Source organism: Pituophis catenifer, unplaced genomic scaffold, assembly GCF_029215685.1.
Source record: "Pituophis catenifer annectens isolate HBS135680 unplaced genomic scaffold, rPitCat1.0.hap2 SCAF_1, whole genome shotgun sequence".
In the NCBI taxonomy this organism is placed as follows: Eukaryota; Metazoa; Chordata; class Lepidosauria; order Squamata; family Colubridae; genus Pituophis; species Pituophis catenifer.
The window spans coordinates 268,350,912-268,363,975 of record NW_027256881.1 but is presented as its reverse complement, the minus strand read 5'-3'; positions in this window follow the sequence as shown (position 1 = coordinate 268,363,975).

Below are 13,064 nucleotides of genomic sequence, written 5' to 3'. Positions count from 1 at the left end.
TGACTCCAATTCAATTCTTCAAACTCTTTTTACTCTAACGTGGTGTAAGAGAATTTTTACTAAACATTTTTCCACCAACATTGGAAAGGATAAAAGATTCTGTTCTTTTCATCTTCAGAATCTCTTCAAAAAGTTTATCCACTTCTTCATAGGTGGACTTGTAGCCTAAGACATAAAATTGCTTTGTCTCATCAACAGATCATTTTAGAAATGCTTTACCTAGTTTTTGGAAATATTATCTACTAGCTCATTGTTAGACCTGAAGAGGTTCTCTTTCTGCAGCTGCGTTTGGATCCCACCGTCTATTTTTTCAGACTCACCAGTCCCTCATTTTTCATGTCTGGAAAATCTACTTTCCTTTAGCTTCAGGGATTGGCAATCCATTTCTCTTGAAGGTCACATTTCTCCAGAAATAATTATTGGGGATTGCATGGTGGGCAGAGCTGAAGCAAGCATAGATGAGTTAGGACTACAACCAGAAGTGGACTGAAACTTCCATTTTCTTCTGATATTCATTTCTCTCTCTCCATCTCTCCTTCCCTCTCTCTCCCCCTCTCCCCCTCTCCCTCTCTCTCTCTCCCTCCCTCTCTTACACCCACCCACCCACTTATTCTTTGATACTTTTTTTCATTCCATATAGTTGGCTGCAAATCCCCTTTACCTGTAATCTGAACTGAACTTTTTGCACAGTTTGAAATTAGGCTGAGGCTATAGTTGCTTGAGTTAAAGGCCACAGCATAGCATTTTTGTATATTCCAGTCTGGGCTTCTCTGCATATTTATTGAAAAAAATAACCTAGTAAGATTAAATTAATTAAACTCATTATATTAAATAAAGCATCCCATATTTCAATCCTTTTTGTAATCCTATTTTATCTTACTGTAGTAGTAAAAAGAAAGAAAATAAAATGATGCTAAATGTATTTTACATTAATGAAAGCAGTCCTATCCACAGGCACTGACAACAATACTATTCAGCACTTGGTCTGTCCTCTGTTTGCTTGAGATAACTTGGTTGAAATTTACCTCTGCATGGAGATCAATAATGTTCACAGGAAGGAGAGTGCATCCATACACATTTTATATGCCATCTTACTCAGAAGAAAGGAGAAAAAATACCGGATGTGACATGACTTAAGATATTGGAAATGGATAGGGGAGAAAAGATGGCATACAGAATTCTTAATATGAAACCCTAAACAATATCAGTATAGAATACATTCACTGCTTTACCGAAGCATGAAAATACTGGTGGCTGTTTAGGCTTTCATTAAGGATAGCTTAACACAGCAACACTGCTCTCTGCATTACAAAACAGCCAAATAAGTTTCTTTAAATAAGAAGGGAGGGCTAACAGTGGAACAAAATTTGAGAATTCAGATGATATGTTATACCTTCTGGATAAATGATTGGTCAACTATCTTACTTTAGGAATATTTATCAAAAACAAAGACTAATGCTACAAAAGTCTGCACCAAAAGATAAGGAAAGCAATCAAATCCTTAGTAATTTTGCTCAAAAATATTTCTCATTGCCTTATGGCAGGTGGCAAAAACCATTGATGTCTTGCTTGTATCATACCCTGTGTGTCGAGAGAAGGGAGCATTGGATTCTCATAATCCAACCAGACAAATTCCAGCACACAAAATCATTTTGTGAACTTACTGTTTTGTTATTCATAACAGATTCCATGGTTCTCTTTCAACCATCCAAGCAGTGTTTACAGATAGTCCTAGATCTAGGACTGTTCATTTATAAAAGTTCAAAATTATGACAACCTTGGAAAAAGTGACTTCTGACCTGTACCTGCACAATCCCTGTAGTCATGTGATAACGATTTAGGCACTTGGCAACCAGCTCACATTTGCAGTCTTTTGATCTCAATTTGCAACCTTTTGGGCTAATTTCTGGAAACATGAATGACAAAAGCACCCATTGGTTTTTGTTCAATAACTGTGATTGACTTAATGACCACTGAAAAAAATTATCATAGAATTGGGTCTAACTTGACTTGTGATCCCAATGATTTACAACAGAAATTCCAGGCTCAATTGTGGTCATAAATTGAGGACTAACTGTAGTTAAGCAGATACAGTTCATTCACTCCCATTTGGTTTTGACATCAAAGTCAAGTTTGGCATGCAGTAAAATTAGTGAGGCCATGCTATTCCATTAATTGTTTTTACCATTTAGTTCTTTGCATGTAAATGAAAGGCTGCTTTTGTCAGTGTGCCTAATTTAAACTTCTGGCTGGTTTGGTTGACCAAAGTTATTAATTACAGCTAGCTGGCTATCTATTGGACTGAATATCACTGGTCGTCTTTCTTTTTCTTCTCCTTCTGGCCAACTGCATAGAATATATATGATATGTCAAAATCTGGTCCTCCATTAAGCCATGTTACTTGGCACTGCTAAGAATTGTAAGTTAGAATTACCTGTCTTTCAGAGGTGATGGTTCTAAAAAAAGGTACTCTGAAAATGCTCAGATGTCGACAAGTGGAAGTTCCCTTGAAAAATATCTGGAAGCTTCAATTGTTTCAAAATGTGGTGACTCCCATGGTTTTGTGCAATACTAGATTTTCACATCTGTCACCTCTCTTGTGGGAGCTGCATTCATTGCTGATTTGCTTCTGGGTCAAATTCATGGTCCTGGTTGTCACCTACATGGCGACATCCCTACATGGCTTGGGGCCAGGTTATTTGAAGGACCATTTTTGTCCACGTTACATCTACCCAACTCACCAGGATGAGCAAGGATGTCATGGGTCCTCTCTCCCTAGTGTCATATATGGGTGACATATAATAGAATTAGAACAACTCATGGGGTGTGTGTTGACTCCCTGTATAAATGGAGAAAGACACCTTCAGCACAATGTGATTGTGGGGCCCCTCGACAGACTATCCAGCATATAGTGAGGGAATGCCCTAACAGAAGGTATCCAGGAGATTCTAGGGACTTCCTCTGCATAACAACGGCAGCTACCGACTGGATCTCCAAACTCGACATTAAACTTTGAAATGTTATTTCTGTTTTCCTTTTAGGTTTTCTTACTGCTTTTTTATTGTTTTAATTGTTTTTAACCTGTAAAAATGAAGTGTTTTAATACTGTGTGTGACCAACATACGCTAAATAAATAAATCTCCCTAGTGGGATCAAGATGAAGAGTGTTCTCCATGGTAGCTCCCTCCCTGGGGAATCATCCCTGTGGAAATGTTTGTCTCCCACCTTGAAACTCTTTTGAAAGATTCTGAAGATATGGTTCTGCCAATGGGCTTGGGGAATCTCAAGGTGATATGGAGCCCATTAAATGGTTGGTGTGATTGTTGTCACTGAGGGGTGGGGGTTTATTGGACTTTGTATTGGGGTTTTCTATGTGGGGTTTCACATGAGCATGTGACTTAGAGTCACCATGAGTGAATTGGATGGCCATTTAGATTTTCTTAATAAATAAACAAAGAAAAAACAAGAGCATGTGTTCTAGGAATCAAAATGAAGTTCATAAAACTATTTTTTTATGTTATAACTGAAAACTGGGCAAAGCTTCAAAAGTAAAATTAGTCCTGCTTTCAAATTCTTTCATCATGTAATTTTTTAATGAGACAATACAAAGAAAGTATTCTAAGATTGAGTTCCAAAGACAGAACATTATCTCTTTTGTTTTTCATACTTTTTCTCATAGCCCTCCTACAGAGATATAACATGGCTTAAATATAAAATAAGTTGTTATTCCTCTGTGCACCAACACATGCTAAATAGTTAAGTTCAGAAGAAACGAGGCTTTGATAGGCTTTTATCAAAGGCTGAAAATTAGTTCATTTATGGAGCTATCTCCCTTCTTGTTCATTACTCTAGGACCTAAGATTTTTTTTAAAAAACTCCTTGTTTTAACCACATTTAATTTGCCCCCAATTTGTTATTTTGGTTTTCAAAATAAGATAGCCTTACATTAGTTCTCAGACATTTTATTACATATACATTTGTAGGAAGTTAGCACCTACCCGTCTCCTAGAAGAATGAAATATTCTAGGAAATATTAAAAAGGCAGAATATTATACCTCCCTGGATGAGAAAAAGAGAAATATGCTCTTGGAAAGCAGCCCCCACCTTTGCTAATAGCCCCAGAAAAACCGGTGCCAACTTATCTACAAGACAAAAGACTGGACCATCTTATCTATAAAAGACCTTCAGCTCCAGGGTGATAGGATTAGCCCTCACTCAAGATCCAAACCAGGACAAAGCCATTAAGCCGTAATAGGAATTGCCCAAAGCCCCTTCATTATTTCACCCAGCAAGATTCAACCAAGCCTGGGACTCAAGACAACCTACAAAGTTACCCCTGCATGGCCCCATGGTCTGACAACCAATCAGAATATATTTCTTATACAGGAACAGGAAGCTCCAAGGTGGGGCCCACGAGAGAGTATAAATCTCTCTCTCTCTCTCACCCATGTGCTTGATTGCCCAGGACCTCAAACCATGTGGTCCTGTCCACCATTAAACTATCTTTCCAATCAGCCTCCCTATTTTCAGTGTCTTTCTTCCCACTTGGAACTGAACCCAGATGAACATTTCTTCCAACACATTTAAACTTTTGCTCTGAAGTTTATGTTAGAGTTTGCTAAGATTCTCTACATTCTTAGATCGTATAATTTGACACTGATAAATCTCAGGAAAAAAAGATTAACTGCAAAAGTAACTGCTGTATGCATGAATATTAGGTTAATCTGCCAGATGAGAGACTGTTTTAGCATGTGAAAATTGGAACTTGATCAGAGCGTAATTGTATGCCTGAAAACGTACGCTGTAACATCTGGAAGACCCATATTTAGAATTCCTGATATAAGCCAATGTTACAAGTTCCAGCAACAACTCCCAGAATTTCTAGCCAGCTTGGAATTTAGCTTAGATAAAACTAATATAAATAATATTAAACTGAGTAGATTAATAGACAAACGTTTGACAGCTTTTTGAAGTCACATGAATACGCCATGGTGAGAAATAAACCCCACTGACTTCAACAGCATAAGCTATACTAAATAGATTTCTTTATGTAAGAAATGTTCTTTCATTTTTTAAAAGTAGTCTATGAAGCTGTGGGATCTACTTGGTTGACATTTTTATATTCTGCCAAGCATATTTCAGATCTAGAGAGTCCTGCCTACTCTAATCAAAGATATAACCTGTGTAACATTAACATCATTCATAATTACATTTCATAATCCAGCAAAACTTTGTGACTGGTGGTTAGGCTGAAATAACTCCTATATCTTTCAAAGATTCATACAATATGAAAGGTGTAAAAATTAATGAAAGAAGATATAAAAAGTATAGCAACTGCCATTAAACCTATTCTCTTCATATTGGTTATAACATGAATGCGTGTTGATTATAACTATGTTTAGTTTCCTGGTTTCCTAGTTCAAAGATCTCAGATTTTTCTGAAATACCTTGCCCTGCCATTTTCCAAATGCTATTCACTGCTCAGTAAGTTGCAAGTGATGACTTACTTGGCTGTGTACCGTAACACATATGAAAGCCATACTGGCATGCATGGCAGTTTCACAAAAACCTAGATAATGTCTTCAGCCCCCAAAACAGGTGGGATTGTATGATATAAATAGGTGACATCAGCTAACAAATCAATTGCTAAGAAATTATAGCAGCAGAATCATAGTAAGTCCTATGAATTCTTAATTTTTTAAACATATGCCCCATAAGAGATTTTATTTTTAAATGGCCAGTTTAAGTTTAGATAAATAGATGGATGGATGGATAGGTAGGTAGATAGGTAGGTAGGTAGATAGATAAATAGATAGATAGATAGATAGATAGATAGATAGATAGATAGATAGATGTGAAACTTGAAAAATTAGAATATTGTGCCAAAGTTCATTTATTTCAGTAATGCAATTTAAAACTTGAAACTAATATATGAGATAGACTCATTATATGCAAAGCGAGATAGTTCAAGCCTTGATTTGTCATACTTTTGATGATTATGGTTTACAGCTCATGAAAACCCCAAATTCACAATCTCATAAAATTAGAATATTGTGAAAAGGTTCAATATTCTAGGCTCAAAGTGTCCCACTCTAATCAGCTAATTAAGCCATAACACCTGCAAAGGGTTCCTGAGCCTTTAAATGGTCTCTCTGTCTGGTTCAGTAGGAATCACAATCATGGGAAAGACTGCTGTGACAGTTGTGCAGAACTGCTGTGACAGTTGTGCAGAAAACCATCATTTTTTTTATTTAAAAAGTTTTAACAATCATTACAACAATTTCCCCCCCCTCCCCCTCTCCCTCCAACCCCCCTCCCCCCGACACCCACCCCCCCAGACTTCCCAGAGGAAAAACAGGGTATAGCATAACAAACATAAACTAAAATAGGCTAACTTTCTGTGGTCTCCAAACTCCTCCTTGCTCTTTAACTCCCCTTTCAACTAACTAAACATATTCAAAAAGAAAATATAGATTTTATTCATAAGCTATTTGAAACTTTTTAGTCCGATATTTGTTTTGAATATAGTCAATCCATCTTCTCCATTCCAATATATATCTTTCATTTGAATGGTCCTTCAAATACGCTGAAATTTTGGCCAGCTCTGCTAAATTCACTACTTTTAGTGTCCATTCTTCATTAGGCAAGTCTTCCTTCTTCCAGTACTGTGCCACCAAGAGTCTGGCTGCTGTTATTAAATTTAAAATCAATTTAGTCTCTATAACAGTACAATCTGTAATTATATCTAACAAAAAGAACTGTGGAGTAAATTTTATCTTCTTTTTGAGAATATTTTGAATAATCCACCATATTTTTATCCAAAATGCCTTAATTTTTTTACATGTCCACCATATATGATAATACGTGGCATCATCACATTCACATCTCAAACACTTAGGTTGCTTGGATACACTTGGATACATACAGGCTAGCTTTTTAGGATCCAGATGCCATCTATAAAACATTTTATAAAAATTCTCTCTTAAATTTTGGGCTTGCGTGAACTTCACATTTCTAACCCATATTTTCCCCCATGTTTCCATCATTATTGGTTCTTCAATATTTTGTGCCCACTTTATCATACAGTCCTTAACTAACTCCGTTTCTGAATCTATTTCTACCAACGCATTATACAATCTTTTTATATGCATTTGACTTTGATCTCTAATCTGTTTTACCAAGTTCTCCTCATTTTGCAGAAAACCAATTTTCTGATCTTCTCTCCATCTAGCTTGCAACTGTACATATTGAAACCATGTTCGAATTGTCCTTTCTTCTCTTAGTTGATTCAAAGATTTTAATTGTAGTATACCTCTTTCCTTGTTAAGAAGCTCTTTATATGTAATCACATCCTGCCTTTGCTCTACACTTATATTCTCTATCATGTGTCTGGGTATTGCCCACAATGGTAACTTCTCATTTAGTTTATACTTGTACTTTTTCCAGACACGCAATAGAGCATTCCTTAATATATGACTTTTAAACGTCTTGTCCACTTTCTTATCATATTATAAATAAGCATGCCACCCATAAACCAAATCATATCCCTCAATATTCAATATTCTTTCTTCTGTTAAATTCATCCAATCGCTCATTGCTGATAAAACAGCTGCCTCATAATATAGTCTTAAATTAGGCATTTTGAGACCTCCTCTTTCACGTATATCCTGCATTATTTTTTGTTTTATTCTTGGTCTCTTCCCTGCCCAAACAAAGTTATTAATACCCTTCTGCCATATCTTCAAATTCTCATCTTTTTAAAGTATTGGTATCATTTGAAAAAGAAACAAAAACTTAGGCAAAACATTCATTTTTACTGCTGCTATTCTTCCCAACAAGGATAATTGTAATTTTTTCCAGTTTTCCATCTCTCTCTGTATTTTTTGCCACAACGGATCATAATTATACCTAAATAATTTCGTATTTGATGTCATAATATAGACCCCTAAATACTTAACTTTTTTTACAATTTCAAATCCTGTTAGTCTTTCTAATTCTTCTTTTTGATTTATAGTCATATTTTTTAGTTATTATCTTCGTTTTCCCTGCATTTATTTTAAATCCAGATACTTGTCCATATTGATTAATTATATCCATTAGACTTACAACCGACTGTAATGGTTGGGTTAAAGTAACAACCAAGTCATCTGCAAATGCTCGTAATCTATAGTCATACTACCTAATCTTAATTCCACTTATTTTGTCCGACCCACGTATCTTACTTAACAAAAATTCCAAAGTCAAGATAAACAATAATGGAGACAAAGGCATCCTTGTCTTGTTCCTTTTTCTATATTAAAAGTATCTGTTAAACTACCATTAATTATTATTTGCGCTGTTTGTTTCTGATATATTGCCTTAATAGATTTTGTGAAATGTTCTCCAAACTGCATCTTTTCCATTATTTTCAATAAAAATTGCCAATTCAATCGATCAAATGCTTTCTCTGCATCAAGAAATATCAGCACCGCAGGGATTTAGTTGTTCTTCAATAGGTTAACAACTTGCCTTACATTACTCTTCATTTGTCTACCATTTATAAAACTAGTTGGATCATTATGAATCATTTGTTGCATGACTGTCATTAACCTATTTGCTAATATTTTAGCAAAAATCTTGTAATCTATATTTAAGAGTGATATGGGCCTATAATTTTTTGGCTGGGTGTTGTGCAGAAAACCATCATTGACACCCTCCATAAGGAGAGAAAGCCTCAAAAGGTAATTGCAAAAGAAGTTGGATGTTCCCAAAATGCTGTATCAAAGCACATTAAGAGAAAGTTATGTGGAAGAAAAAGGTGCATAAGAAACAGGGATGACTGCAGCCTGGAGAGGATTGTCAGGAAAAGGCCATTCAAAAGTGCTGGGGACTTTCACAAGGAGTGGACTGAGGCTGGAGTCAGTGCATCAAGAGCCACCACACACAGACGGATCATGGACATGGGCTTCAAATGTCGTATTCCTCTTGTCAAGCCGCTCCTGAACAACAAACAACGTCAGAAGCGTCTTACCTGGACTAAAGAAAAAAAGAACTGGTCTGTTGTTCAGTGGTCCAAAGTCCTCTTTTCTGATGAGAGCAATTTTTGGAATCCAAGGACCCAGAGTCGGGAAGAAGAATGTAGAGGCACACACTGCAAGATGCTTGAAGTCCAGTGTGAAGTTTCCACAGTCTGTGTTGATTTGGGGAGCCATGTCATCTGCTGGTGTTGGTCCACTGTGTTTCATTAAGTCCAGGGTCAACGCAGCGGTCTACCAGAAGATTTTGGAGCACTTCATGCTTCCTTCCGCAGACGAGCTTTATGGGGATGCTGACTTCATTTTCCAGCAGGACTTGGCACCTGCCCACACTGCCAAAACTACCAAAACCTGGTTCAATGTCTATGGGATTACTGTGCTTGATTGGCCAGCAAACTCGCCTGACCTGAACCCCATAGAGAATCTATGGGGCATTGCCAAGAGAAAGATGAGAGACATGAGACCGAACAATGCAGAAGAGCTGAAGGCTGCTATTGAAGCATCCTGGTCTTCCATAACACCTCAGCAGTGCCATAGGTTGATAGCATCCATGCCACGCTGCATTGAGGCAGTAATTGATGCAAAAGGAGCCCAAACCAAGTACTGAGTTCAAATGCATGCTTATACTTCTAGAGGTCCGATATTGTTCTATGTACAATCCTTGTTTTATTGATTTCATGTAATATTCTAATTTTCTGAGATTGTGAATTTGGGGTTTTCATGAGCTCTAAGCCATAATCATCAAAATTAAGACAAATCAAGGCTTGAATTATCTCGCTTTGCATGTAATAAGTCTATCTCATATATTAGTTTCATCTTTTAAGTTGCATTACTGAAATAAATGAACTTTTGCACGATATTCTAATCTTTCGAGTTTCACCTGTAGATAATACAGACAAACAGACAGACAGACACACATACTGTTATATTAGGGGACATCCTATATACGTCTAATATGAGTAATAATGAAATACTTATTTTTCCTGTTATACTAAGTCCTTTGCATTTTTGCAACATGCAGATATCCAAATTGTGACAATTTTATACCTTTATCACATTGAAATAAATTCTTGAAGAATATGTCAGGGGAAATACATTCTATATCTACCTAGGAGAAACTTTGTCCTTGAAAGTCTTGGTTGCAATGTCTTCATTTATCCTTGTCAACCAGGTTTAGATTTTTATTCTAAGTCTGTGCTGCAAATTGTCATCTTTAAAATAGTACTTGTATATTAAAAAGGATGTGCTACTCTCAATAAATAAATAAAATATTGTGACCTTGATCTGGCAATAATATTAAAATTAAAAGACTGTATTATTATTACTATGCTGGTTACATTATATTAATAATAATTTTACATGGAGCTTTACACAGTGGCAAAATGACTGAATTCTCAAAGGAGCTTGCAATCTAAAATTCAGGGCAGGGGAGGTAGAGGAATTTGAAAAGAAGACAAACTGAAGGCAGGCATTTAGTTACATGTCTCTGCAGACCCAGTTACAGCACAGTAAGAAGCTTAAAAATTAGTTGTGGTTAATTCCATTCAAACAATAATGTAGTCATAACTGCCTTTCTCCATTGGTTTCAGTTCTCTATGCCACTTGACTTAATTATATTTTCTGGGAAATGATGCTTAATTCAACAGGATTGATTGCATGTAAAGATGCCAGGTTAGCCTTTTCTCCTTCCCTGAAATATACCTGATAAACAGCCTTTTAGGATCTTGTTTCTCATAAACAGCAATAATGTAAAATGGATGGGGAGAGACAACACACACGAAAAAGACAAGATTTTTTGTATTTTGTGGAGAAAGTGGTTCTTTGTTGTCTTTAAATATCTACAAGGAATCCTTGACTTATGACTGCAGTTGGAGCTGGAAATCTGGTCATAAATCATTTATGGGTGTAGGTTAGGGAGCCCATAACTGGAAGTGTTTTTCTGACAATTCAAAATGTGGTGGTCATTAAGCAAATCTATTCATTTGAATTGCATTTTTTGCTGGAAATTGGCAAAAAATATTGCAAATCACAATCACATGACCACAAAACACTGTGACCGGTCACAAAGTAACCCGTTACCAAATATCCGACAAGTGATCATGTGACCACAGGGCAGGTGGTGCAACCATTTATGACAGCTGAGGGGTGCTTTCCAGTCTGAAAAGCACCCACTGCATGGCCATCATAAATGCAAATCATTGTTAATCTGTTGGTCATAAATCAAGGACTACCTGTATTTTATGAAAGTCTTTGTTGCCTACCTCAAAATGCTGAGAATTTGTAATTGTTGGATTTTAGCAACTGTGATGGAGAATGTTGGCAGTATGTATATGCTATTGCCAGAAGGGTCCTAGAACATCTGTTTCTTCAGTTTTGCTATCACTGGACTGAAATGAACAAGAAGTCTTCTGCAATTAGTTATGTTATATTCTGAACTTCAAACAAAATCAAATATTGTAAACGATCAAAAATCTTGGTATAATCGGCATTTGTGAATAGAGATAGTCCTTGATTTATGACAATTGAGACCAGAAAATTTGTCATTAAGTAGTGTGGTCATTAAGTGAGAGATCATATGACTGCCCCTTCCCTGTTAGCTTTCCCATAAACTTTGCTTGTCAGAAAGCAGCTGGCAAGGTTGCAAATGGCAATCACGTGACTGTGGGACACTGTGACTGTCATAAATGCAGAACAGTTGCCATGTGCCAAAATCATAATCTCATGACCCCAGGGATGCTGCAGTGGTGGTAAATGCAAGAACCAGTCGCCTCTTTTTCAGTACCATTGTAACTTTGAACAGTCACTAAACAAATGGTTTTTAGGTGAGGACTACCTGTAATCACGGTGTTTATTTTAAAGGAAATGAATCTAAAGAATACAAAACCCCCAGCTTTGATTCAGTGTCAATGAAAGTTGACAGAACGGTTTGTTGCTGGTACGGGAGGGATTTAGTGCACAAACAAAGGTAGAGCTGCACTGTTACAGATTTCAGTTTTCAATCTTATGCTTCAAACAATTGAAAAAAAGTTACACTTTTAACAGTAGCTGAAATGCAGTCTGTCAGCATTCTATTTAACCCATTTGTATATTCCCAAAAAGTTTGACACTCTGCAAATCCATGTACATCACAAATGAGTGTGAAAGCTGTCAATCACTACGTAAGATCTTTTGTTCAGTAGTGACAGGCACTTGAAAAGCTGCATTAACATTATTTAAGGAAGGCCTTCATCCATAGCCCAACTCTGATTTTTTTCTTCATCAAGAAAGAACAGAGCATATCAAGCCATTTTTAGTGCTGCCAAGGCCATTTAAGAATTCTTACAATGCAATGCAAAGCCAAGAGATTAAATGTCAGTAGATGTCAGGATTTCCACATTTGCATGTTTCACAATTTATCTGTTTTGGAACCAGGTTTAATTCATCATCAGTCAAGAACCTCATTACATTCCTTTGGCTCCTTTGGAGATAGATAGATAGATATCTATATACTGTATATTTGCTTAACCTGGTTCATTGGTTTTGGATTGTGCAAACCAAGTACTGAGGTCTGTAAAGCTTAACACTGACTTGGCCCTAGTCAGCAATCATTGCTTAATAACAAGCCATGCATTAAATCATTGAGTAGCTTTAATTAAATTGCCTGAAACTGTTTGATATATTAAAAAGAGAAAAAAGAAAGGGTAGGTAGTTGCCTGCTCAAGGACTGCCCTGAGAAAAATAAGATAAAGAAATTATTTTCCAGATTTTAAGAAAAAGGCAATCTTTTTGTCCCAATAATTAATAGTAGTAACATTATAACTATGAAAAGCCAATAAATACTATACTAGCGTAGGGAAACAAAACAGGCCAAAAATGAGAATTCATCTTGTCTTGAACTCATCCTGAGAGGATTCTTGAAAGAAAAGTGTATTCTGGTAACACCTCAGGTGTCCCCTAAAATTGCTGCTGATGGATTGCACTTTCCATCTAAAATAAAATTAAAATGTAAATTTCAGAAATCTTGGATACAATACAGTGCTTGTGCCCAGACTATTACATTCATTTCAAGGC